Source organism: Hordeum vulgare, chromosome 6H (genome assembly GCF_904849725.1).
Source record: "Hordeum vulgare subsp. vulgare chromosome 6H, MorexV3_pseudomolecules_assembly, whole genome shotgun sequence".
Taxonomy (NCBI): domain Eukaryota; kingdom Viridiplantae; phylum Streptophyta; class Magnoliopsida; order Poales; family Poaceae; genus Hordeum; species Hordeum vulgare.
Window position 1 is genome coordinate 136,294,142 of NC_058523.1, and position 25,029 is coordinate 136,319,170.

Below are 25,029 nucleotides of genomic sequence, written 5' to 3' on the forward strand. Positions count from 1 at the left end.
CGCGTTGGGGAGCGCACCCTCGCGCTGAAGCTGTTCGATGAAATGCGGCGGGCCATGCTCGCACCTGACATGTGGGCCAGCCTTGCCAGAAAAACGGTTAAAAGAGCTAAATCGGGCAGTTAAATTTTTTGGTAGTTTTTTCCACTGATTATGAAGATTTTGGTAGTTTTTCGCACAAAATCGTATTGTGGTAGCTACTGGACACGGTTGCGCGAATTGTTGTAGTTTTTGGCAATTTACTCCTGCAAAGCTGTTATGGAACAAGAACTTTTTGCGCTTTAAAAAAATAAGACGTGGACAATTGTTCCTCTTATCTCGGGAGTCAATGTGATAGACTCTAAATGGGTCTTTAAAGTCAAGAAGCATGCTGATGGATCGGTTGAACACTATAAGTCTCCTATGGTTGCCAAAGGTTTTAAGCAAGTGGGCTGGCGTGTGACACACGGTGAGCTGGTGGTGTGCGCGTAGACTTGCGAAGGCATGGTGACGAAGCTCAGATCAGGTCAGCACGCGGCGCTAGGCGTGGTCACCCTTGGCTGCAGGGCTCTACTAGTGGGGGTGACGACAGTACAGTCCTGGTGCTGCAGGCGAGTGGGTGGTGACGGCGCGGTGCGTCCGGATATGCCCTTCTCGCTGCGAGTTGAGGGTGGCCTGGGCCGTGAGCGGCCATCTCTCCATGGCGCGGTGGTGAGGGGGTGGTGCAACAGCGATGGAGGTGGGCGCCCTCGTCTAGTCAGGCCCTTGCGGCTGGATGACGGCAATCGGCATGGGATGACCTCCGTGGTGAGCTACCTCGGCTGCGGCAGTGGGTCGATTTGGTTTCCCTCATTGGTGGGTGAGCGGTTGCAGATGGCCTCATGGAGAGTTGTGCCAGCTCCATGATGGTGTTGGAAATATGCCCCAGAGGCAATAATAAATTAGTTATTATTATATTTCCTTGTCCATGATAATAGTTTATTATCCATGCTAGAGTTGTATTGATTGGAAACTGAAATACATGTGTGGACACATAGACAACACATTGTCCCTAGTGAGCCTCTAATGGACTAGCTCGTTGATCAAAGATGGTCCAGGTTTCCTAAACCATAGACATGAGAAATAGTTTGATAACATGATCACATCATTAGAAGAATGATGTGATGGACAAGACCCGAACAATGAACGTAGCATATGATTGTGTCAGTTTATTGCTATTGTTTTCTGCATGTCAAAGTATCTGTTCATATAACCATGAGATCATGCAACTCACAGACAACAGAGAAGTACCTTGTGTGTATCAAATGTCACAACGTAACTCGGTGACTATAAAGGTGCTCTACAGGTATCTTTGAGCGTTTCTACTCGGTTGGCATGGATCAAGACTGGGATTTGTCACTCCGTGTGACGGAGAGGTATCTCGGGGCCCACTCAGTAATGCAACATCACAACAAGCCTTGCAAGCAATGTGACTAAAGAGTTAGACACGGGATTTTGTATTACGGAACGAGTAAAGAGACTTGCCGGTAACAAGATTTAACTAGGTATAGAGATACCGACGATTGAATCTCGGGCAAGTAACATACCGATGGACAAAGGGAATAGTATACGGGATTAACTGAATTCTTGACATAAAGGTTCGACCGATAAAGATCTTCGTAGAATGTGTAGGAGCCAATATGGGCATCCAGGTCCCGCTATTGGTTATTGACTAGAGAGTGCCTCGGTCATGTCTACATAGTTCTCGAACCCGTGGGGTTTGCACACTTAAGGTTCGGTGACGTTTCGGTACAGTTGAGTTATGTATGTTGGTGACCGAAGGTTGTTCGGGGTCCCAGATGAGATCCGGGATGTCACGAGGAGTTCTGGAATGGTCCAGAGACGAAGATTAATATATAGGAAGAGCGTATTTGGGCTCCGGAATGGTTTCACGCATTTCCGGTAGTGTACCAGGAATAACGAATGGGTTCCGGGAGTTCATCGGGAGAAGTCCACCCACCTCACGGGCCACATGGGCCTAAGAGGTGGAGCACCAGCCCTTAGTGGGCTGGGCAGCCAGCCCCTAAAGCCCTTGCGCCAAGGAGGTGGGAGGCAGGCCAAGTGGGAGGGAATCCTACTAGGAGTAGGACTCCACCTCCCTTAGTGGAGGAGGACTCCTCCTCTCTTGGTGCACCACCCCTTGCCTTTCCTCCTATATATACTAGATGGGAGGAGGGCAACCAACACCTTATTCCAAGGCTCCAAGGCGCTGCCCCTCTCCCTCCCTCTAGTTTGTTCTTCCTCTAGAATAGGTCTGACAGTGCACGGCGAAGCCCTGCCAGATCATCTCCACCACCATCGCCGCCACGCCATTAGGCTGTTGGAGTACCCAGCTACCTGTAACGCGCAAGATGCGATCCTATCCTTAATTTGGCACGAGGGCCTCGTCCGGGATAGAAGCGCATCTCGTCGTTTCCAAGAATGGATATCGTTACAAGAATGAATATGACTGATGAAATTCATACTTATGTCATAGTTGAAAAGAAAAAGAGAACTTCAGAAAGATTACAAGAGCCAGATAAGATCCTGGGAAAAACCTGTGGGTTATGGGCCCACTCAATGAAACCACCGTTGAAAAAATTGCTTAGAAAGAGAGATATTGCACCGGTAAAAAGAAAACTAGATGAGGTTAGCACCTCGAAATAATCGAAAGGATTGAGAACAAAACATCTGAGACATTTTCAACACTCCGGCTAGGACAGAGATGGAAGAATAACAAGAGAGGATGATAAGAATTTCCAACATAGGAAAGAATTACAAGGACGAAAAGGATATGATGACACGGATAACTGAATTGAATTCACCGGAAAGATGACAAGAATGAATAAAGATGAACATGAGGCACCTGAGAATCTTCACAAGGAATCACCGGATAGGACACGGAATAAAAGATAGCGGAAGCAACAATGAAATGAAATACACTTGGATGAAATCCAATCACTGAAGAAAAGGGCGGGAGGGCGAGGAAAACAAAGACCACTTGGGACAGATGAGGAAAACTCCGGAAGAAATGAGAGATTGATCTTGCAAAAAATGGAGAGGATAGAATTTACTGAAGAGTAGTACACCGGTTGGAAAAGAATTGACAAGACAACTTCGGTTGACAAGAATTGATAAGACAATTGATTGAGCAAAAGAATCAGCATTCCCATAAAACATGACAACACCTCTTGGGAGGATACGAATTCACCACTTGACATCGAAGCAACTCGAATTACCATACTCCAACAAAATAAGGGATGAGGCTTACAAATTAGCCAGAACAAATTCATGAGAGAGATTTCGTCCGATATTTTCATGGACAGGATCGCACGGGCTCGATCTTTACAGTAGCCATCAAGTGCAAGGCAGTGCACATGACATACGAAGCATCCCCGAGTCGTAGCAAGCTACAAGGACTCTTTAAGACACAATGAGAACCGCTGTAAGTCGACCGTGAACAAACGAATCCACTAGATGTCGAACCCCAACCTAACATCATGCATTTGTTTCAAGATTGTCCTATAAGTAACTACTTGAATTCCCACCTAAGAATTCCCAAAATTTCTGGTCATGCAATCTGGTCCACGGATACAAGGAGTAATATATCACTCAACTCCTATACTAACCCGTCCACTGTATCACATCCGTCAACACATAACCAAAATCTCGGAAACTCATCTATTTCAGACAATCGTAATCACAACGATACTAAGTATGGCGATACATCCGGAACTCTCTGCACCAGTACTGGGGAAGCCGGACTCCTCTCACCACTACTAGTATTGAAGCAATTTCGAACATCCTTCATCCTGAGATATTAAGAAATCTGAATGATAGCGATGTGCTCGATAATCCACTGGAGCTCAACTCCCCGGAAGAAATCAAGTGAGACAGGAGGCACCAAGACAGAACTCCGTCACATCGACATCATATATATTCCAAAAATATCTGCGTGATCCTAAATTTTTTTTGAGTGAGATGAGGAGTAGAATAAAAATTATTACGTCAGGATTCCTCACCAGAGCATAGAAGAGGAGAAAAAAGAATCCTACTCCCCGATATATAACTAGACTCAAATCAGTTCACTAGACTCGACTCAACAAGTTCGATCAATCAAGGGGGCTCCTAGGTCGATACTGCTCTGATACCAACTTGTAACACCCAAGATGCGATCCTATCCTTAATTTGGCATGAAGGCCTCGTCAGGGATAGAAGCGCATCTCGTCGTTTCGCAAGAATGGATATCATTACAAGTACATGTACTGAAAAGATGAGATATATGGTATTGGCTTACACTCGCCACAAGCTACATCAGAGTCACGTCAGTACAATACATAAACATCATGAAGAAGAGTAGGGTCTGACTATGGACGAAAACAAACAAGAAAAGAAAATGACGTCCATCCTTGCTATCCCAGACTGCCGGCCTAGAACCCATCCTAGATCGATGATGATGAAGAAGAAGAAGCAACTCCAAATGGACAATCAACGCGCTCACGTCATGTAACCTTTACCTGTACATGCAACTGGTGTTGTAGTAATCTGTGAGCCACATGGGACTCAGCAATCTCATTTCCCAAGGTATCAAGACTAGCAAAGCTTAATGGGTGAGGTATGGTTAAGTGGTGAGGCTGCAACAAGCGACTAAGCAATATATGAGGTGGCTAACTTACGAGTACAAGAATAAAGAGGGGGATGATCTACGCATAGCGGACGTGAACTACTGATGATCAAATGAATGATCCTGAACACCTACTTACGTTAAACATAACCCCACCTTGTCCTCGATCAGAGAAGGAGCCCGCGAAACAGACAGTCATGGTTACGCACTCAGTTGGCAAGTTTTAATTAAGTTAACTTCAAGTTGTCTAGAACCAGTGTTAAACAAAGTTTCCACGTTGCCACATAACCGCGGGCACGACTTTCCGAAAGATTTAACCCTGCAGGGGTGCTCGAACTAATCCATCACAAATTACCACAAGCCGCATAGAAATCCTCGATCACGAAACTCGCGATCTCGTCGGACTCCTTAGTGGAAAACCTCAACTCTGAGATTACCCAGAGCATCACCGGAATCCCGATGTGCAAGATATTCATCAAAGGTAAAACTAATCCAGCAAGGCCACCCGACGTGTCGACGATCCCGATAGGAGCCGCGTATCTCGTTCTCAGGACACGACGGATAAGCATGGGTACGGTGGCCTAATAGACATCACCCACGTTGCCCTGGGTTGGCCCCGCACAGTGCTCTATTTTGGACCACCCCCAACAGCACTGGCCCTCCCTGTATTATGTAGAATTACTCCTCGGGTTCATGACGCCCTATGCTTTCAGTATTAACATGATTATTATGTTGGGCAAATATAGTACCAATGTTGGGCCTTGCCAGACCAGCTTTAATCTAAAATGAATTATCAAGGGGTCACCATAACAACCCCGATCGTGTTAGGAGCGCTCAATTATGGAACATAACACCGGTAGCCGAAACTAAGGGGGCAAAGGTGGAACAAAACACTAGGCTAGAAAGGCCGAGCCTTCCACCTTTTACCAAGTATATAGGTGCACTAAATTAAGTAGCAATTAATATGGTGATATAACAAGGAACCCATGTTAACACATGGAAGCAACTGCACCTGTAACTAGCAACGCTAACACATGGTTAAGCAAGCGGTAACATAGCCAATCAGTGGTTTGCTAGGTTGTGAACAGGTTGAAGGTTTTTATGGCAATGTTGGGAGGCTGATATTTAATAGGTGGTAGGCAACGAGACATCACGGTAGAAACGGTAAAGCTAGGATGTCAATGATAGTAATGGTATGTGGGGGAAATGGTCATCTTGCCTGAGATCTCGCTTGGAAGAAGAACGACTCCATGAAGCAGACGAACCGATGTAGTCGAACGGTTCCTCACAATCCGACACGCTTGCGTAACTCTATCGACACAAAGCAAACCAGAAACAAGAATCAACACATGATATACACCACATGATGCACAACACATATGATGCATGAACGGTGGAATATATGCAAGACGTGGCATGGCAATTCACAACACTCAAACACTACACATTAAGTGAAGTTCAATATGCAACTAGTTGCATATTGACCAAATTCCACATACGGATTATTTAGTTCCATCCCGATTAGGTACACAGCAATATTAAATGTGGTTAAACATGGCAAGAGGTGAAGCATAATTAAGCTACCTATCTAGGCATTTTAAATGAGGTCGGAAATGACATATAACATCTCCGAGATGACCTCGTACGTCAATTTATAATTCTGTCCAGATCTGAACTAACACATTTAAATGTTTGTTAAACAACAAAATAAATAGGTTCACTTATTCTACGCGTCGTTACAATCAATTTACACATAGAACATCTCCAACGGAGCTACGGTTCAAAAGATACGATCACCGCAAGATATGATGGCATGAATGCAATATGTGTGCAACGACAGTCACAAGCCTTTCAAAACATACAACCAGCAGATATTATTAAACTACACAAGATTCTAAGCAAGTTTCATATAGGACACGATCCAAACGGAGCAACGGTTCAACAACTACGAGCTAAACAAGAAATAGACACAATCTGCCAAAAACAGCCACATAGCATTTCCTACACCCTCGAACAACTAGCTACACAAATCCAATATTCTCAACCAAGGCATGAGACAGTAGAGGTCAAGATTCACTACAACATACAACTAATAACAAATAGCATGGAAGCATGGATCACTAGGAAAAGAACTCACAAAATGGCATCTTACACACAGTTTCAACCTTAGTGAAAATATCAGTTTTAGACAGTGCAGTTTACAATCTGAAGGCATATTGACAACAGAAAAACCATAAGCTGCAGGACTCCAAATGGCATGAAAATTCACAGCATGCTAGAGAATCTTAAGGACTACAACTAACTCCATTGCACCAATCTCAAAAGAGCTATAGATCACCGGATAAACTCATGACAAGACATCAACCAAATATAACAGATTTCAGACTTAGAAATATTTCAACATCTCCAAATCAACACTATTTTCTAGCATGTTGAGAGCAAGCAAACCACACCTAAACATGGGTTTCTATTGCAACCAAAATTACCAGAGGCTAGCCTACACATCCAAGGGCCAATCTCTAGTTGACAACTTATTCATATCATGCACAGATTAAATCCCACAAAATAAGCAAAAGGGCAACATGGCAAAATATCACGCGAACTAACTTGCTCAAAAGTTAAACTAAATGCACAGTTAAATTCTATGGATTTTTCTACCCCGAAAACATATATAACAAGTGGGGATTGAAAAATAAAACTATGGCACACAAATATGCGAGATTTTGTCCTAAACACGATATAATAAACTAGTGATGGAACCTACATGCAAAAATATGCAAACACTACTCTAAAATACATGGAAAAATGGTTCCTAAAACACGAGCATTTAAACTACGGGATTTGAGCAATCCGGACATGCACGAAAAATAAATACGGGACAAATCCCTATTAGGACAACACACAAATCTAGGCATACGACTAGTTAAATCACTTCAAACATGCATGTAAATTGCAAAATATTAATCTACGCGGAAAACTAATCAAGTTTCATATATAATTCGTTCCGATCCGACACACGGCTAATTAAATACGGGCGTTTGAAAATCCGGCAATTTTCTGGAATTAAATAAATCTCCGGGAAAATCCTAAAACCTAAATAGACCGAAACTAAGAGGCACAACTTAATTATGAAGTGCACGCGACACTGGATAGAGGCAGGCTTGCTCACCTAGTGGCCTCTTGGGCCGGCCTGGTAGGGCAGGTAGCCTTGGCCGGAGGGGCGAGGCAGGCCGACGCCTGGCCTGGACGCGCCTGGGCCGGCTCGACGCGGCGTTGCTGCGCTGGCGGCAGCCCACCCGAGCGTTGGCAACGCAGGAGCGGCAGGGTCTCCTTGCGTGTTCCCATGCGGTAGGAAGGGGCGGCTCAGGCAGGTCAACCACGAAGGATCCCGTCGTGGATCCAGGCGAGAGTGGGCGGAACGGACGAGGGCGAGCTAGATCCGGTCTCGTGGGCCGGATCTGGCCGAGAGACGGCCGACGGCGAGGGACTAGGTCCGGGGCGGATCGGCGGTTGGCACCGGCGTCCATGGCGGCGGACAGTGAGGCGGGGGCTGAGGAAGGCGGGCTCCGGGGCGGCGGCTGCTCTGGACCGGGGCTCCTCCCGGATCTGGAGCTCGGGCACGAGGCTACAGGAGGAGGAAGATCTCGGGACTCTGTTGGCTATGTGGTCACCGGACATTCCGGTTTGATCACGGACATGTCCGGTAGGTGGGAAAATGGGCGAATCTAGGCCTCTGGATGGAAATCCAATGGTCCAGATGTGACCTGGGATGAGATTTCAGGGGAGAGAGGAGATGGGGCTAGCAGGTGGGGTTTTTGAGGGGGGTGGCTACAAAAATGACTAGGGGGAACCCTAGTGAAGTGAGAGAGGCCTCTCCATGGGGTGGTCTTAAATAGGGTTGGACTATGGTGGGGTGGACCTCGTCCGTCCGATCGTGATCCGATGACCACGAACGGAGGAAGTGGCTAGATGGGTTGTGTAGATGGGCTGTGTAGGGATGAGAGGGAAATGGTGCAGCGCGGCAACGCGATTTTCAAACATCGAAAAAACGTCCGACGATAGACCGAATACAGTGCCGCTACGGTCGACCGTTCGGGTACCAGACGGACTCCGATTGCGATGAAAATTGACAGGCGGCCTAGCTACAACTAATTAAGACCGCACATCAAGTTTCAACCCAATCAGAGGAAGTTTTATACACACTTTTAAAAACAAGATTTAAACGCTGCCACGGGCACGTGCGAGTGTGGTCGGGCTCAGAACGGGCAACGACGAGAACGGAGAGAACCAACAACTACTAATGGATGCAAGTTTTTGAAAACTGGCGGAAACGGGATGCCGATGCAATGCGGATGATGCGAATGATGCGATGATGATGCAACAAATAAAATAATCACACGACGAAAATGGAATAAAAGGGGGAATCTTCTGGAACGTCGGTCTCGGGCTGTAACACTACCTCTCCGCTCTCTCTTGCTGGATCAAGAAGGCGGAGATCGTCATCAAGTTGTACGTGTGTTGAAGGCGGAGGTGTCGTCCGTTCGGCACTATATCGGGATGGATCATGATGAGATCGCGGGATGGATCGTGATGAGATTGCGGGACGGATCGTGATGGGATCACGGGTCGGATCATGATGGGATCATAGGACGGATTGCGATTTCGACTGCGAAGATGTTTGAATACATCAACCGCATGATATACGCTTCCGCTTAGTGATCTAGAAGGGTATGTGGATCTAATCTCTCCTCTCGTAGATGGTCATCACCATGGATAGATCTTATGTGCGCGTAGGAAAATTTTGTTTCCCATGCGACGTTCCCCAACAGTGGTATCAGAGCTAGGTGTATGCGTAGATGACATCTAGAGTGGAACACTAAGGAGTTTGTGGGTGTTGATATTCAGATTGCTTCCCTCCTTAGTCTTTTCTTGATGCAAGGGTATTGTTTGATGAAGCATCCCAGACCAATATTACTCGTACGCTTACGAGCGACCGGTTCCATCGACTAACATGCAACTTGTTGAATAAAGATGGCTCGCGGGTGTGTGTTTCTCCTACTTTAGTTGAACCAGATTTGACAGAGGCAGTCCTTGGAGAAGGTTAAATAGAAACTTGTATATCACCGTTGTGGTTTTGCGGAAGTAAGATGCAATCATGCTAGATACCCATAGTAGCCACGTAAAACATGCAACAACAAATTAGAGGACGTCTAACTTGTTTTTGTAGGATATGTTGTGATATGATATGGCCAAAGACATGATATGATATATTTGATGTATGAGATGATCATGTTGTAGTAGCTAAATACCGACTTGCATGTCGATGCTATGGCAACTGGCAGGAGCCCTAGGGTCGTCTTTAATTATTTTGTGCGTGGTGATGATTTGCTTTATTGCTAGTTCAGTAGCTTTAATAGTTATAGCATAGTTGGTGCGACAACGTCGATGGCGGCACAATGATGGAAGTCATGATGATGGAGATCATGGTGTGGCGCCGGTGACGATGGAGATTGATATATCTCCAATGTTCCTATAATTTTTTATTATTCCATGCTGATATATTATCATTCTAGGATACTTTTTGGGGATTTTGTACACCAGTTTATAATATTTTTGAGCACTAACCTTTTGACCCAGTGCCCAGTGTTAGTTCCTATTTTATGCATGTTTTTTGCTTTGCAGGTTTACCCTACCAAACGAAGTCCAAATGCCATGAAACTTTAATATGATTTTTGCTAGACTATATGAAGACCTGCAAGCATCTGAAGTGGACGAGAGGCCGCACGAGGGAGGCAAAGCCAACAGGGTGTGACCGAGGGTGCGACCGTTCCCTGATGGCTTGTGCCCCCCCTGGATGCCTCCCGACCTCCCTCTCCGGCCTATGAATTTACAAATATTCCAAAAACCCTAAGAGCACTCCCGAAACACTATTCCACCACCGCAAGTCTCTGTTCTGATGGGAGGCCATCTAAACCTTCGTTCCGATGATCTGCTGGAGGGGAGATCAATCACGGAGGGCCTCTACATCAACCTTGCTGCCCTCACCATAATGTGTGAGTAGTTCACCACAGACCTACGGGTCCGTAGGCAGTACCTAGATGACAATCTCTCTCTCTCTTATGATCTTCAATACCATGTTCATCGCATCTTTGCTTTGATATATCTGATGTAATCACTATGTATGGCGTGTTTGTTGGGATCCGATGAATTGAGGGTTTATGTTCAAATTATTCATGAAAAGTATTTGAGTCACCTCTGATTATTATGATTCTTAATTGCATGATCATCATAGCTTCGTAATGCTCTCCGATCTATTGAGATAGTTTGTCCAACTAGATTAATTTTTCTTCAGTGGGAGTGGTGCGTTGTAGTAGGTTCAGCCTGGCAAATTTCTATATCCCAGTGAGTGAAGGGGACAAGATGCGTCTTTGCGTTGCTTCTACTAAGGATAAAACAATGGGTTTTATTCATATTAATTGAGTTTACTTTGTCTACATCATGTCATAGTTCTCCAAATATTACTCTGTTTTTACTTAATATGTAGAGAGGCAAGCATAGAAGCGCTCTTGAAGTGGAGTAATAGTAATAGGTGCAGGCAGGAGTCGGCCTATTTGCTTATGGACATGATACCTATATACACATGATCATTACCGTGAAAATCGCATAATTATTTGTTGTTCTATCAATTGTCCAACAGTAATTTGTTTACCCACCATATGCCTTTGCCATGAGAGATGCCACTTGGGAACACTACGGCCCCCGGGTTTATTCACTTATATATTGACAAACGCTACTACTACCTTGCTGCCATTATTTGTGTTTTATTTTATTTTGCAATTTACAATCATCAACAATTATCTACACACCTCATTTGCTTGCAAATAACGAGATCAAGGGGATTGACAACCCTCTTGCCCGTGTTGGGTGCAAGTTGTTTGTTTCTTTGTGTGCGGTCGCTGAAGACGGTTGAGGATTGGTATTCCTATTAGTTCGATAAACCTTGGTTTCATAACCGAGGGAAATACTTACCCGCATTGTGCTGCGATCACCCGTTCCTCTTCACGGAAAACCCAACGCAGATCACAGTCATCAGAGATCATATCAGTGCTTTGGTGATGGAGATCAAAAGCACAAGATGATGGCCATACCATGTCACTTATGATGTGCATGTGATGTTAATCCTTTTAGGAACCTTGTTTTGCTTAGTACGACGGTAGCATTATAAGGTGATCCCTCACCGAGATTTCAAGATAAAACTGTGTTCTCCCTGAGTGTGCACCGTTGCGACAGTTTGTCGTTTTGAGACACCACATGATGATTGGGTGTGATAGACTCTATGTTCACATACAACAGGTGCTAGACAGTTTTGCACACGCAGAACACTCGGGTTAAATTTGACAAGCCTAGCATGTACACACATGGCCTCGGAACACAATAGACCAAAAGGTCGAACATGAGTCATATAGTAGATATGATCAACATACAAATGTTTACCATTGAAGCCTACTCAACTCACGTGATGATCGGACTTGAGTTGGTGAATTTGGATAATGTGTCACTCGAATGACTAGAGGGATGCCAATTTGAGTGGGAGTTCTTAAGTAATATGATTAATTGAACTTATTATCATGAACATAGTCAAAATATCTTTGCAAATTATGTTGTAGCATGCGATGTATCTCCACTGTTTTTGATATGTTCCTAGAGAAAAAATAGTTGAAAGATGGTAGTAGCAATTAAACGGACTGGGTCCGTAAACTGAGAATTGTCGTTGTTGCTGCATAGAAGGCTTATGCCCTTAATGCACCACTCGGTGTGCTACCCCAAGCATCGTGTGTGGATGTTGTGAACATCTGCCATACACGTTTTTTATGATTACGTGTTAGTTCAGTGCGTCATGCTTTATGGCTTAGAATTGAGGCGTCCAAGACATTTTGAACGTCACGAGACATATGAGATGTTTCAACAACTGAAATTAGGATTTTAGACTCGTGCCCATGTTGAGAGGTATGAGACCTCCGACAAGATTCTTTGCCTGCAATGTAAGGGAGAAATGCTCAAATGTTGAGCATGTGCTCAGATTGTCTGGGTGCTACAATCGCTTGAATCGAGTGGGAGTTGATCGTCCAGATAACATAGTGATTGACATAGTTCTCCAAAGTCACTGCCACCAAGCTACTGGAGCTTCGTGATGAACTATAGCATATCAAGGACGCACAAGATGATCCGTGAGTTATTCGCAATGTTTGACACCTCGAAAGTAGAAACCAAGTAGGAGCATCAATTGTTGATGGTTAGTGAAACCACTAGTTTCGAGAAGGGCAAGGGCAAGAAGGGATACTTCATGAATGGCAAACCAGTTGCCGCTCTAGTGAAGAAACCCAAGGTTGAACCAAACTCGATACTAAGTGCTCCTAATATGAGGGGAACAGTCACTGAAGCAACACTACCCTAGATACTTGGTAGATAAGAAGGCTCACAAAGTCGACAAAAGTATATTGGATAGACGTGATATTGATGTGTACCTTACTAGTACACCTAGTAGCACCGAGGTATTAGATACCGGTTCAGTTGCTAAGTGTTAGTAACTCAAAATAAAAGCTATGGAATAAACGGATACTAGCAAGGGTGAGGTGACGATTTGTGTTGGAAGTAATTCCAAGGTTGATATGATCAAACATCACATAGTCCCTCTACCATCGGGATTAGTGTTGAACCTAAATAAATGTTATTTGGTGTTTGCATTGAGCATGGACATGATTAGATCGTGTTTATTGCAATAAGATTATTCATTTAGAAAGAATAATGGTTACTCTGTTTACTTGAATAATGCCTTCAATGGTCATGCACCTAATATGATAGGTTTATTGAATCTCGATCGTAGTGATACACATGTTCATAATATTGATGCCAAACGATACAAAGTAGTAATGAGAGTACCACTTACTTGTGGCACTCCGCTAGAGTCATATTGGTATAAAGCGCATGAATAAGCTCCATGCTAATGGATCTTTGGACTCACTTGTTTTTGAATAGTTTGAGACATGCGAACCATGACTATTGGTGTAAGCGCATGAAGAAACTCTATGCAGATGGATCGTTTGGACTCACTTGATTTTGAATCACTTGAGACATGCAAATCATGCCACATGGGCAAGATGACTGAAGGCCTCATTTTTAGTTAGATGGAACGAGCAAGTGACTTGTTGGAAATAATACATTTTGATGTATGCAGTCCAATGAGTGCTGAGGCACGCAGTGGATATCATTATGTTCTTGCTTCACTGATGATTTGAGTAGATACAAGTGTGTTTTCTTGATGAATCACAAGTCTGAAATACTGAAAAGTTCAAGCAAATTCAGAGTGAAGTTCAAGATCGTCGTGACAAGAGGATAATATGTCTATGATGTGATTGTGGAGGTCAATATATATCTGAGTTGCGAGTTTGGTATACATTTAAGACAATGTGAAAATTGTTTCACAACTCATGCCACCTGGAACACCATAGTCTGATGGTGTGTCTGAACGCCCTATTGGATATGGTGCATACTATGATATCTCTTATCGACATACCACTATTGTTTTGGGGTTAAGCATTAGAGACAACCACATTCACCTTAAATAGGGCACCACATAATTCCTTTGAGACGACACTTTATGAATTATGGTTTGGAGAAACCTAAGCTGTCATTTCTTAATAGTTTGGGGCTGCGACGCTTATGCCAAAAAGTTTCAGCCTAATAAGCTCGAACCCAAAGCGGATAAATGCATCATCATAGGACACCCAAAACAGTTGGGTATACCTCCTATCTCGGATCCGGAAGCAAAGTGTGTTGGGGAACGTTGCATGGGAAACAAAATTTTTCCTACACACACAAAGACCTATCATGGTGATGTCCATCTACGAGAGGAGATTTGGATCTACGTACCCTTGTAGATCGCACAGCAGGAAGCGTTAAGAAACGCTGTTGATGTAGTGGAACATCCTCACGTCCCTCGATCCGCCCCGCGAACCGTCCCACGAACCGTCCCGCGATCCGTCCCACGAACCGTCCCGCGATCCGTCCCACGAACCATCCCGCGATCCGTCCCACGAACCATCCTGCGATCCGTCCCATGAACCGTATCATGATCCGTTGCACGAACCGTCTTGCGATCCGTCTCACGATCCGTTCCGATCTAGTGCCGAACGGACGACACCTCCGCATTCAGCACACGTACAGCTTGACGATGATCTTTGCCTTGTTGATCTAGCAAGCAAGACGGAGAAGTAGATGAGTTCTCCGGCAGCGTGACGGCACTCCGGTGGTGGGGAAGGATCTACTCCTGCAGGGCTTCGCCCGAGCTCCGCAGAAATACGATCTAGAGGTAAAACTATGGTGTCTAGATCTGAGTTGCACGTGGCAAAAGTTGTCTCAAATCAGCCCTAAATCACCAGTATATATAGGAGGGAGGGGGAGGGACTTTCCTTGAGGGCCAAGCCCCCAATGTGCGCAGGCCAAGAGGAGGAGTAGGACTCCTACTCCAATCCTACTCAAAATAGGATTGGAAAGTGGAGTCCTTCTCTTCCTTCCCACCTTTTTTTTCTTTCTTTGGTTTTTCTCTTATGGCGCATAGGCCTTATTGGGCTGTCCCACCAGCCCACTAAGTGCTGGTGCGCCACCCATAAGTCCTTTGGGCTTCCCCCGGAAGGGTTGCCCCCCTCCCGGTGAACTTTCGGAACCCATTCGTCACTCCCGGTACATTCCTGGTAATGCCCGAAAACTTTCCGGTAACCAAATGAAGTCATCCTATATATCAATCTTCGTCTCCGGACCATTCCGAAAGCCCTCGTGACGTCCGTGATCTCATCCGGGACTCCGAACAACATTCGGTAACCACACATATAACTCAACTATACTAAAACATCGCTGAACCTTAAGTGTGCAGACTCTGCGGGTTCGAGAACTATGTAGACATGCCCCGAGGTACTCCTCGGTCAATATCCAATAGAGGGACCTGGATGCCCATATTGGATCCTACATATTCTCATAAGATCTTATCGGTTGAACCTCATTGTCAAGGATTCATATAATCCCGTATGTCATTCCCTTTGTCCCTCGGTATGTTACTTGCCCGAGATTCGATCGTCGGTATCCGCATACCTATTTCAATCTCGTTACTGGGAAGTCTCTTTACTCGTTCCGTAATACAAGATCCCGTGACTGACACTTAGTCACATTTCTTGCAAGGCTTGTGTGTGATGTTGTATTACCGAGTGGGCCCCAAGATACCTCTCCGTCACATGGAGTGACAAATCCCAGTCTTGATCCATACTAACTCAACGGACACTTTCAGAGATACCTTTAGAGCACCTTTATAGTCACCCAGTTACGTTGAGACGTTTGACGTACACAAGGTATTCCTCCGGTGCCAGTGAGTTATATGATCTCATGGTCATAGGAACAAATACTTGACACGCAGAAAACAATAGCAATAAAACGACACGATCAATATGCTACGTTTATAGTTTGGGTCTTGTCCATCACATGATTCTCCTAATGATGTGATCCCGTTATCAAGTGACAACACTTGCCTATGGCCAGGAAACCTTGACCATCTTTGATCAACGAACTAGTCAACTAGAGGCTCACTAGGGACAATATGCTGTCTATGTATCCACGCATGTATCTGAGTTTCCAATCAATACAATTCTAGCATGGATAATAAACGATTATTATGAACAAGGAAATATAATAATTACTAATTTATTATTGCCTCTAGGGCATATTTCCAACAGTCTCCCACTTGCACTAGAGTCAATAATCTAGTTCACATCACCATGTGATTTTAACGAATCCAACACCCATATAGTTCTGGGGTCTTATCACGTCTTGCTCGTGAGAGAGGGTTTAGTCAATGGTTCTGAATCTTTCAGATCCGCGTGTGCTTTACAAATCTTTATGTCATCTTATAGATGCTGCTACTACGTGCTATTCGGAAATACTCCAAATATCTACTCTACTATTCGAATCCGTTTTACCACTCATAGTTATTCGGATTAGTGTGAAAGCATGCATCAACGTTACCCTTTACGACGAACTCTTCAACCACCTCCATAATCGAGAAAAATTCCTTAGTCTACTAGTTACTAAGGATAACTTTGACCGTTGTTCAGTGATTCAATCCTGGATCAATCTCTGTACCTCTTAACAGACTTGTGGCAAGGCACACATCAGGTGCGGTACACACCATGTCATAATGTAGAGTCTATGGCTAAGGCATAGGGGACGACCTTCGTCCCTTGTCTTTCTTCTGCCGTGGTCGGACTTTTGAGTCGTACTCATATTCACACCTTACAACACAGCCAAGAACTCCTTCTTTGCAGATCTATTTTGAACTCCTTCAAAAACTTGTCAAGGCATGCATTTCATTTGAAAGTTCTGTTTAGCATTTTTGATCTATCTCCATAGATCTTGATGCTCAATGTTTAAGTAGCTCTATCCAGGTCTTCCTTTGAAAAACCCCTTCCAAACAACCTTTATTCTTTACAAAAATTCTACATTACTTCCGATCAACAATATGTCAACCACATACACTTATCAGAAATTCTATAGTGCTCCCACTCACTTCTTTGGAAATACAAGTTTCTCATAAACTTTGCACAAACCCAAAAGCTTTGGTCATCTCATCAAAGCATATATTCCAACTCCGAGATGCTTGCACCAGTCCATAAAAGGATCCCTGGAGCTTGCATACTTGTTAGTATCCTTAGGATCGACAAAACCTTCTGGTTATATCACATACAACCTTTCCTCAAGGAAACTATCGAGGAAACAATATTTTGACATCCTATGTGCAGTATTTCATAAATAATGCAGCAACTACTAACATTACAACAGACTTTTAGCATCGCTACGAGTGAGAAAGTCTCATCATAGTCAACTCTTTGATCTTGTCGAAAACATCTTTGCGACAAGTCGAGCCCTTTTTAGTGGTGACTTTTCACCATCATCGTCTATGTTCCTTTCAAAGATCCATCTTTACTTAATAGTCCTACGACCATCAAGTAGTTCTCCCAAAGTCTACACTTTGTTTCATACATGGATCCTCTCTCGGATTTCATGGCCTCCAGCCATTTGTCGGAATCCGGGCCCACCATCGCTTCTCTACAGCTCGTAGGTTCATTGTTGTTCAACAACATGACCTCCAAGACAGGTTTACCGTTTCACTCTGTAGTAGTATGCGACCTTGTCGACCTACGAGGTTCGTAGTAACTTGATCCGAAGCTCTAATGATCACCATCATCAGCTTCTACTTCAATTGGTGTAGGTGCCACAGGAACATATTCATGCGCCCTCCTACACACTGGTTGAAGTGACGGTTCACTAACCTCATCAAGTTCCACCACCCTCCCACTCAATTCTTTCGAGAGAAACCTTTCCTCGAGAAAGGACCCTGTTTCTAGAAACAAAACACTTTGCTTCCGGATCTGAGATAGGAGATATATCCAACTGTTTTGGACATCCTATGAAGATGCATTTATCCGCTTTGGGTTCGAGTTTATCAGACTGAAACTTTTTCACATAAGCATCGCAGCCCCAAACTTTTCAAGAAGCGACAACTTAGGTTTCTCCAAACCATAGTCTATATTGTGTCATCTCAAAGGAAATACGCGGTGCCCTATTTAAAGTGAATGCGGTTGTCTCTAATGCATAACCCATAAACGATAGTGGTAATTCGATAAGAGACATCATAGTATGCACCATATCAAATAGGGCGTGGCTATGACGTTCAAACACATCATTACACTATGGTGTTATAGGTGGCATGAACTGCGAAACAATTTTCACATTGTCTTAACTGTGTACCAAAAACTCGTAACTCAGATATTCATCTCTATGATCATATCGTAGACAGTTTATCCTCTTGTCACGTTGATCTTCACTGTGAAATAGCTTTGAACTTTTCAATATTTCAGACTTGTGATTCATCAAGTAAATACTCCTGTATCTACTCAAATCGTCAGTGAAGTAAGAACATAACGATATCCACTGCGTGCCTCAACAGTTATTGGACTGCACACATAAAAAATGTATTACTCCCAACAAGTTGCTCTCTTGTTTCATGTGGCATGATTTGCATGTCTCAAGTGATTCGAAATCAAGTGAATCCAAACGATCCATCCGCATGGAGTTTCTTCATGTGTTTATACCAACATGACTCAAGTGGAAGTGCCACAACTAAGTGGTACTATCATTATTACTTTGTATCTTTTGGCACCAATATTTATGAACATGTGTAACACTACGATCGAGATTCAATAAATCATTGAAGGTAATTATTCAAGCAAATAGAACAACTATTATTCCTTTTAAATGAATAATCGTATTGCAACAAACATGATCCAATCATGTTCATGCTCAACGTAAACACCAAATAACAATTATTCAGGTTCAACACCATTCTCGATGGTAGAGGGAGCATGCGATGTTTGATCACATCAACCTTGGAAACACTTCCAACACTTATCGTCACCTCACCTTTAGCTAGTCTCCGTTTATACTGTAGCTTTCATTTCGAGTTACTAATCACTTAGCAAACAAACCGGTATCCAATACCCTCGTGCTACTAGGAGTACTAGTAAAGCACACATCAATATCATGTATATCAAATATACTTCTGTCGACTTTGCCAACCTTCTTATCTACCAAGTATCTAGGGAAGCTCCGCCTCAGTGACCGTTCCCCTCATAACAGAAGCACATAGTCTCAGGTTTGGGTTCAATCTTGGGTTTCTTCATTAGAGCAGCAACTAGTTTGCCGTTCCATGAAGTATCCCTTCTAGACCTTGCCCTTCTTAAAACTAGTGGTTTTACTAACCATCAACAATTGATGCTCCTTCTTGATTTCTACTTTCGCAGTGTCAAACACTGCGAATCACTTAAGGATCATCATATCTATCCTTGATATGTTATAGTTCATCACGAAGCTCTAGCAGCTTAGTGGCAGTGACATTGGAGAACCATCACTATCTCGTGTGGAAGATTAACTCCCACTTGATTCAAGCGATTGTTGTACTTAGACAATCTGAGAACATGCTCAATGATTTGAGCTTTTCTCCTTTACTTTGTAGGCAAAGAATTTTGTCGGAGGTCTTATACCTCTCAACAAGGGCACGAACATGAAATCTCAATTTCATCTCTTAGAACATCTCTTATGTTCCACGATGTTTCAAAACGCCTTTGGCGCCTTGCTTCTAAGCCATTAAGTATTACGCACTGAACTATCACATAGTCATCAAAAACGTGTATGTCAAATGTTCGCAACATCCACAGACGACGCTCGAGGTGCAGCACACCGAGTGGTGCATTAAGGACATAAGCCTTCTGTGCATCAATGAGGACAATCCTCAGTTTTACGGACTCAGTCCATAAAGTTGCTACTATCAACTTTCAACTAAACTTTCTCTAGGAACATATAAAAACAGTAGAGCTATAGCGCAAGGTACATCATAATTCCCAAAGACCATTAGACTATGTTCATGATAATTAGTTCAATTAATCATATTACTTAAGAACTCCCACTCAAAAAGTACATCTCTCTAGTCATTTGAGTGGTACATGATCCAAATCCACTAACTCAAGTCCGATCATCACGTGAGTTGAGTATAGCTTCAGTGGTAAGCATCTCTATGCTAATCATATCAACTATACGATTCATGCTCGACCTTTCGATCTCTTGTGTTCCGAGGCCATGTCTGCACATGCTAGGCTCGTCACGTTTAACCCGAGTGTTCCGCATGTGAAACTCTTTTGCACCCGTTCTATGTGAATGTTGAGTCTATCACACCCGATCATCACGTGGTGTCTGGAAACAACGAACTGTCGCAACGGTGCACAGTCGGGGAGAACACAATTTCGTCTTGAAATTTTAGTGAGAGATCACCTCATAATGCTACCGTCGTTCTATGCAAAATAAGGTGCATAAAAGGATTAACATCACATGCAATTCATAAGTGACATGATATGGCCATCATCATGTGCTTCTTGATCTCTATCACCAAAGCACCAACATGATCTTCTTGTCACCGACGCCACACCATGATCTCCATCATCATGATGACCATCAACATGTCGCCATCAGGATTGTCGTGCTACTTATGCTATTACTACTCAAGCTACATCCTAGCAATATAGTAAATGCATCTGCAAGCACAAACGTTAGTTTAAAGACAACCCTATGGCTCCTGCTGGTAGCCGTACCATCGACGTGCAAGTCGATATTAACTATTACAACATGATCATCTCATACATCCAATATATCACATCACGTCATTGGCCATATCATATCACAAGCATACCATGCTAAAATAAGTTAGACGTCCTCTAATTGTTGTTGCATGTTTTACGTGGCTGCTATGGGTATCTAGTAGATCGCATCTTACGCAAAAACCACAATGGAGATGTGCAAATTGCTATTTAACCTCTCCAAGCACCGCCTCTGTCAAAACCAATTCAACTAAAGTTGATGAAACCGACACCCACCAGTCATCTTTATGCACCAAGGTTGCATGTCAAGCGATGAAACTAGTCTTTCGTAAGCATACGAATAATGTCGGTCCGGGCCCCTTCAATCCAACAATACCGCCGAATCGAGAAAAGAATAAGGAGGGCAGCAAATCGAACATCACCGTCCAGAAAAACCTTTGTGTTCTACTCGAGATTACATCTACGCATGAACCTAGCTCATGATGCCACTGTTGGGGAACGTTGCATGGGAATCAAAAAATTTCCTACGCACACAAATACCTATCATGGTGATGTCCATCTACGAGAGGACATTTGGTTCTATGTACCCTTGTAGATCGCACAGCAGGAAGCGTTAAGAAACGCGGTTGATGTAGTGGAACGTACACACGTCCCTTGATCCGCCCCACGAACCATCCCACGAACCGTCCCACGAACTGTCCCGCGATCCGTCCCACGAACCATCCCGCGATCCATCCGACGAACCGTATCGCGATACGTTGCACGAACCGTCTTGCGATCCGTCTCACGATCCGTTCCGATCTAGTGTCGAATGGACAACACCTCTGTGTTCAGCACACGTACAGCTCGACGATGATCTCGACCTTCTTGATCTAGCAAGCAAGATGGAGAAGTAGATGAGTTCTCCGGCAGCGTGACGGCGCTCCGGTGGTGGTGAAGGATCTACTCCTGCAGGGCTCCGCCCGAGCTCCGCAGAAATACGATCTAGAGGTAAAACTATGGTGTCTAGATTTGAGTTGCACGTGGAAAAAGTTGTCTCAAATCAGCCCTAAATCACCAGTATATATAGGAGGGAGGGGGAGGGACTTGCCTTGAGGGCCGAGCCCCCAAGGTGCGCCGGCCAAGAGGAGGAGTAACACTCCTACTCCAATACTACTCAAAATAGGATTGGAAAGTGGAGTCCTTCTCTTCCTTCCAACCTTTTTTTTCTTTGGTTTTTCTCTTATGGCGCATGATACGTCTCCGTCGTATCTACTTTTCCAAACTCTTTTGCCCTTGTTTTGGACTCTAATTTGCATGATTTGAATGGAACTAACCCGGACTAACGCTGTTTTCAGCAGAATTGCCACTGTGTTGTTTTTGCGCAGAAATAAAATTTCTCGGAATGACCTGACACGTCCCGCCCTGGCCGCGCCTGGCAGGCTTGTGGGGCCCACGTTGCTCCACCGCCTCCAATCTCAGTTCTATTTAGTCCCTTCCGTCCAGAAAAAAATCAAGGAGAAGAGTTCATCGCGTTTTACGATACGGAGGCGCCGCCACTTCTTGTTCTTCCTCTAGAGGGCAGATCTGGAGTCCGTTCTGGGCTCCGGAGAGGGGAGATCGTCGCCATCGTCATCACCAACCTTCCTTCATTGCCAATTCCATGATGCTCTTCACCGTTCGTGAGTAATATCATCGTAGGCTTGCTGGGCGGTGATGGGTTGGATGAGATCTATCATGTAATCGAGTTAGTTTTGACGGGGATTGATCCCTAGTATCCACTATGTTCTGGGATTGATGTTGCTACTACTTTGCCATGCTTAATGCTTGTCACTAGGGCCCGAGTGCCATGATTTCAGATCTGAAATTATTATGTTGTCACCAATATATGTGTGTTTTAGATCCGATCTTGCAAGTTGTAGTTACCTACTATGTGTTAGGATCCGGCAACCCCGGAGTGACAATAACCGGAACCACTCCCGGTGATGACCATAGTTTGAGGAGTTCATGTGTTCACCAAGTGCTAATGCGTTGGTCCGGTTCTCCATCGCTGATTCAATGATGCTCTTCAGCGTTCATGACCAATCTCATCGTAGGCTTGCTGGACGGTGATGGGTTGGATGAGATCTATCATGTAATCGAGTTAGTTTTGACAGGGATTGATCCCTAGTATCCACTATGTTCAGAGATTGATGTTGCTACTACTTTGTCATGCTTAATGCTTGTCACTAGGGCCCGAGTGCCATGATTTCAGATCTGAACCTATTATGTTGTCGCCATTATATGAGTGTTCTTGATCCTATCTTGCAAGTTGTAGTCACCTACTATGTGTTATAACCTGGCAACCCCGGAGAGAGAATAGCCGGAACCACTCCTGGAGATGACCATAGTATGAGGAGTTCATGTATTCACTAAGTGTTAATGCGTTGGTCCGGTTCTTTATTAAAAGGAGAACCTTAATATCCCGTAGTTTCCATTAGGACCCCGCTGCCACGGGAGGGATGGACAATAGATGTCATGTAAGTTCTTTTCCCTAAGCACGTATGACTACATACGGAATACATGCCTACATTACATTGACGAATTGGAGCTAGTTACATATCTATCCGTGTTATAACTGTTGCATGATGAATAACATCTGGCATAATCATCCATCACCGATCCAATGCCTACGAGTCTTTTACTACTGGTCCTTGCTACGTTACTTTGCTGCTGCTACTGTTACTCTGTCACTACTGTTGTTACTGCTGCTACTGTTACTTTGTTGCTACTACTGTTACTTTGCTGCTACTGGTTACTGTTGCTACTGTTGCTATCATACTACCTTGCTACTGATACTTTGCTGCAGATACTAAGGCTTTCAGGTGTGGTTGAATTGACAACTCAACTGCTAATACTTGAGAATATTCTTTGGCTTCCCCTTGTGTCGAATCAATAAATTTGGGTTGAATAGTCTACCCTCGAAAACTATTGCGGTCCCCTATACTTGTGGGTTATCAAGATCTTTTTTTTGGCGCCGTTGCCGGGGAGGCATAGCTCTATTCTCTGAGTCACTTGGGATTTACGTCTGCTGATCACTATGAGGAATCTGAGAGATCCAAAAACTAAAGTCTTGCCCTCAACTACGAGGACAGGTAAGGAACTGCCATCTAGCTCTGCACTTGATTCACCTTCAGTTACGGGTAAGTTTGCGACACCACCTCCTGCTAGAAATTTTGATATGTCGCCTGTGCTTGATGATGCTACTTCTGCTGTCCATGATGCTTGTGATGATGCTTTTCTTGATATACTGCTTTACCACTAGGTGCATTCCTAGATGCTCAAATTGCTAGAGTTGCAGCTAGATGTGATGATGCTTCTCAAACTGCTGAGATTATTGAAGTAGAACCTGCTATTTCACCTGTTAGAACTAGCTCTCCTAGATATGAATTGCCTGATATGCCCGAGGATTATGTTATGGCGGGAGAGATAGTTGAGGACTTTCTTGCTTGTAAGGATAGCTATGATCTTGAGAAATTACTGCACAAGTGGAAAGAAAAATCTTTGAACGCTAGGATGAAATACGACCCGAAGTTTCCTACTTCGCCTATCTTTGTGACTGATAAGGATTATGAATTCTCTGTCGACCCTGAGTTAATCACTCTGGTCGAATCTGATCCTTTTCACGGTTATGAGTCTGAAACGGTTGTAGCACATCTTACCAAACTGCACGATATAGCCACCCTATTCACGAGTGAGGAAAAGATCCACCACTACTATATCCTTAAGTTGTTTCCTTTCTCGCTAAAGGATGATGCTAAGACTTGGTTCACTTCTCTTGCTCCTGGTTGTGTGCGTAGTCCCCAGGATATGATCTACTACTTCTCTGAGAAATATTTCTCTGCCCATAAAAAGCAAGCTGCCTTGCAGGAAATATACAACTTTGCGCAAGTTGAAGACGAGAGTCTCCCACAAGCTTGGGGGAGGCTCGTCCAGCTACTGAATGCTTTGCCTGATCACCCTATTGAGAAGAATGAAATACTTGATATCTTCTATAATGGACTAACCGATGCTTCTAAAGACCACCTAGATAGTTTTGCTGGTTGTGTTTTTAGGGAACAAACTGTTGAACAAGCTCAGGTCCTATTGAATAATATATTGTGCAATGAGAATGCTTGGACTATTCCCGAACCACCTCCGAAG

General features: G+C 44.0%; 1 pseudogene; it reads left to right on the forward strand.

Moving 5' to 3' along the window:
- The first annotated feature begins 480 nt into the window (after positions 1-480).
- LOC123405223 overlaps positions 481-25,029 on the forward strand; it is a 36,199-nt pseudogene continuing 11,650 nt past the window's right edge.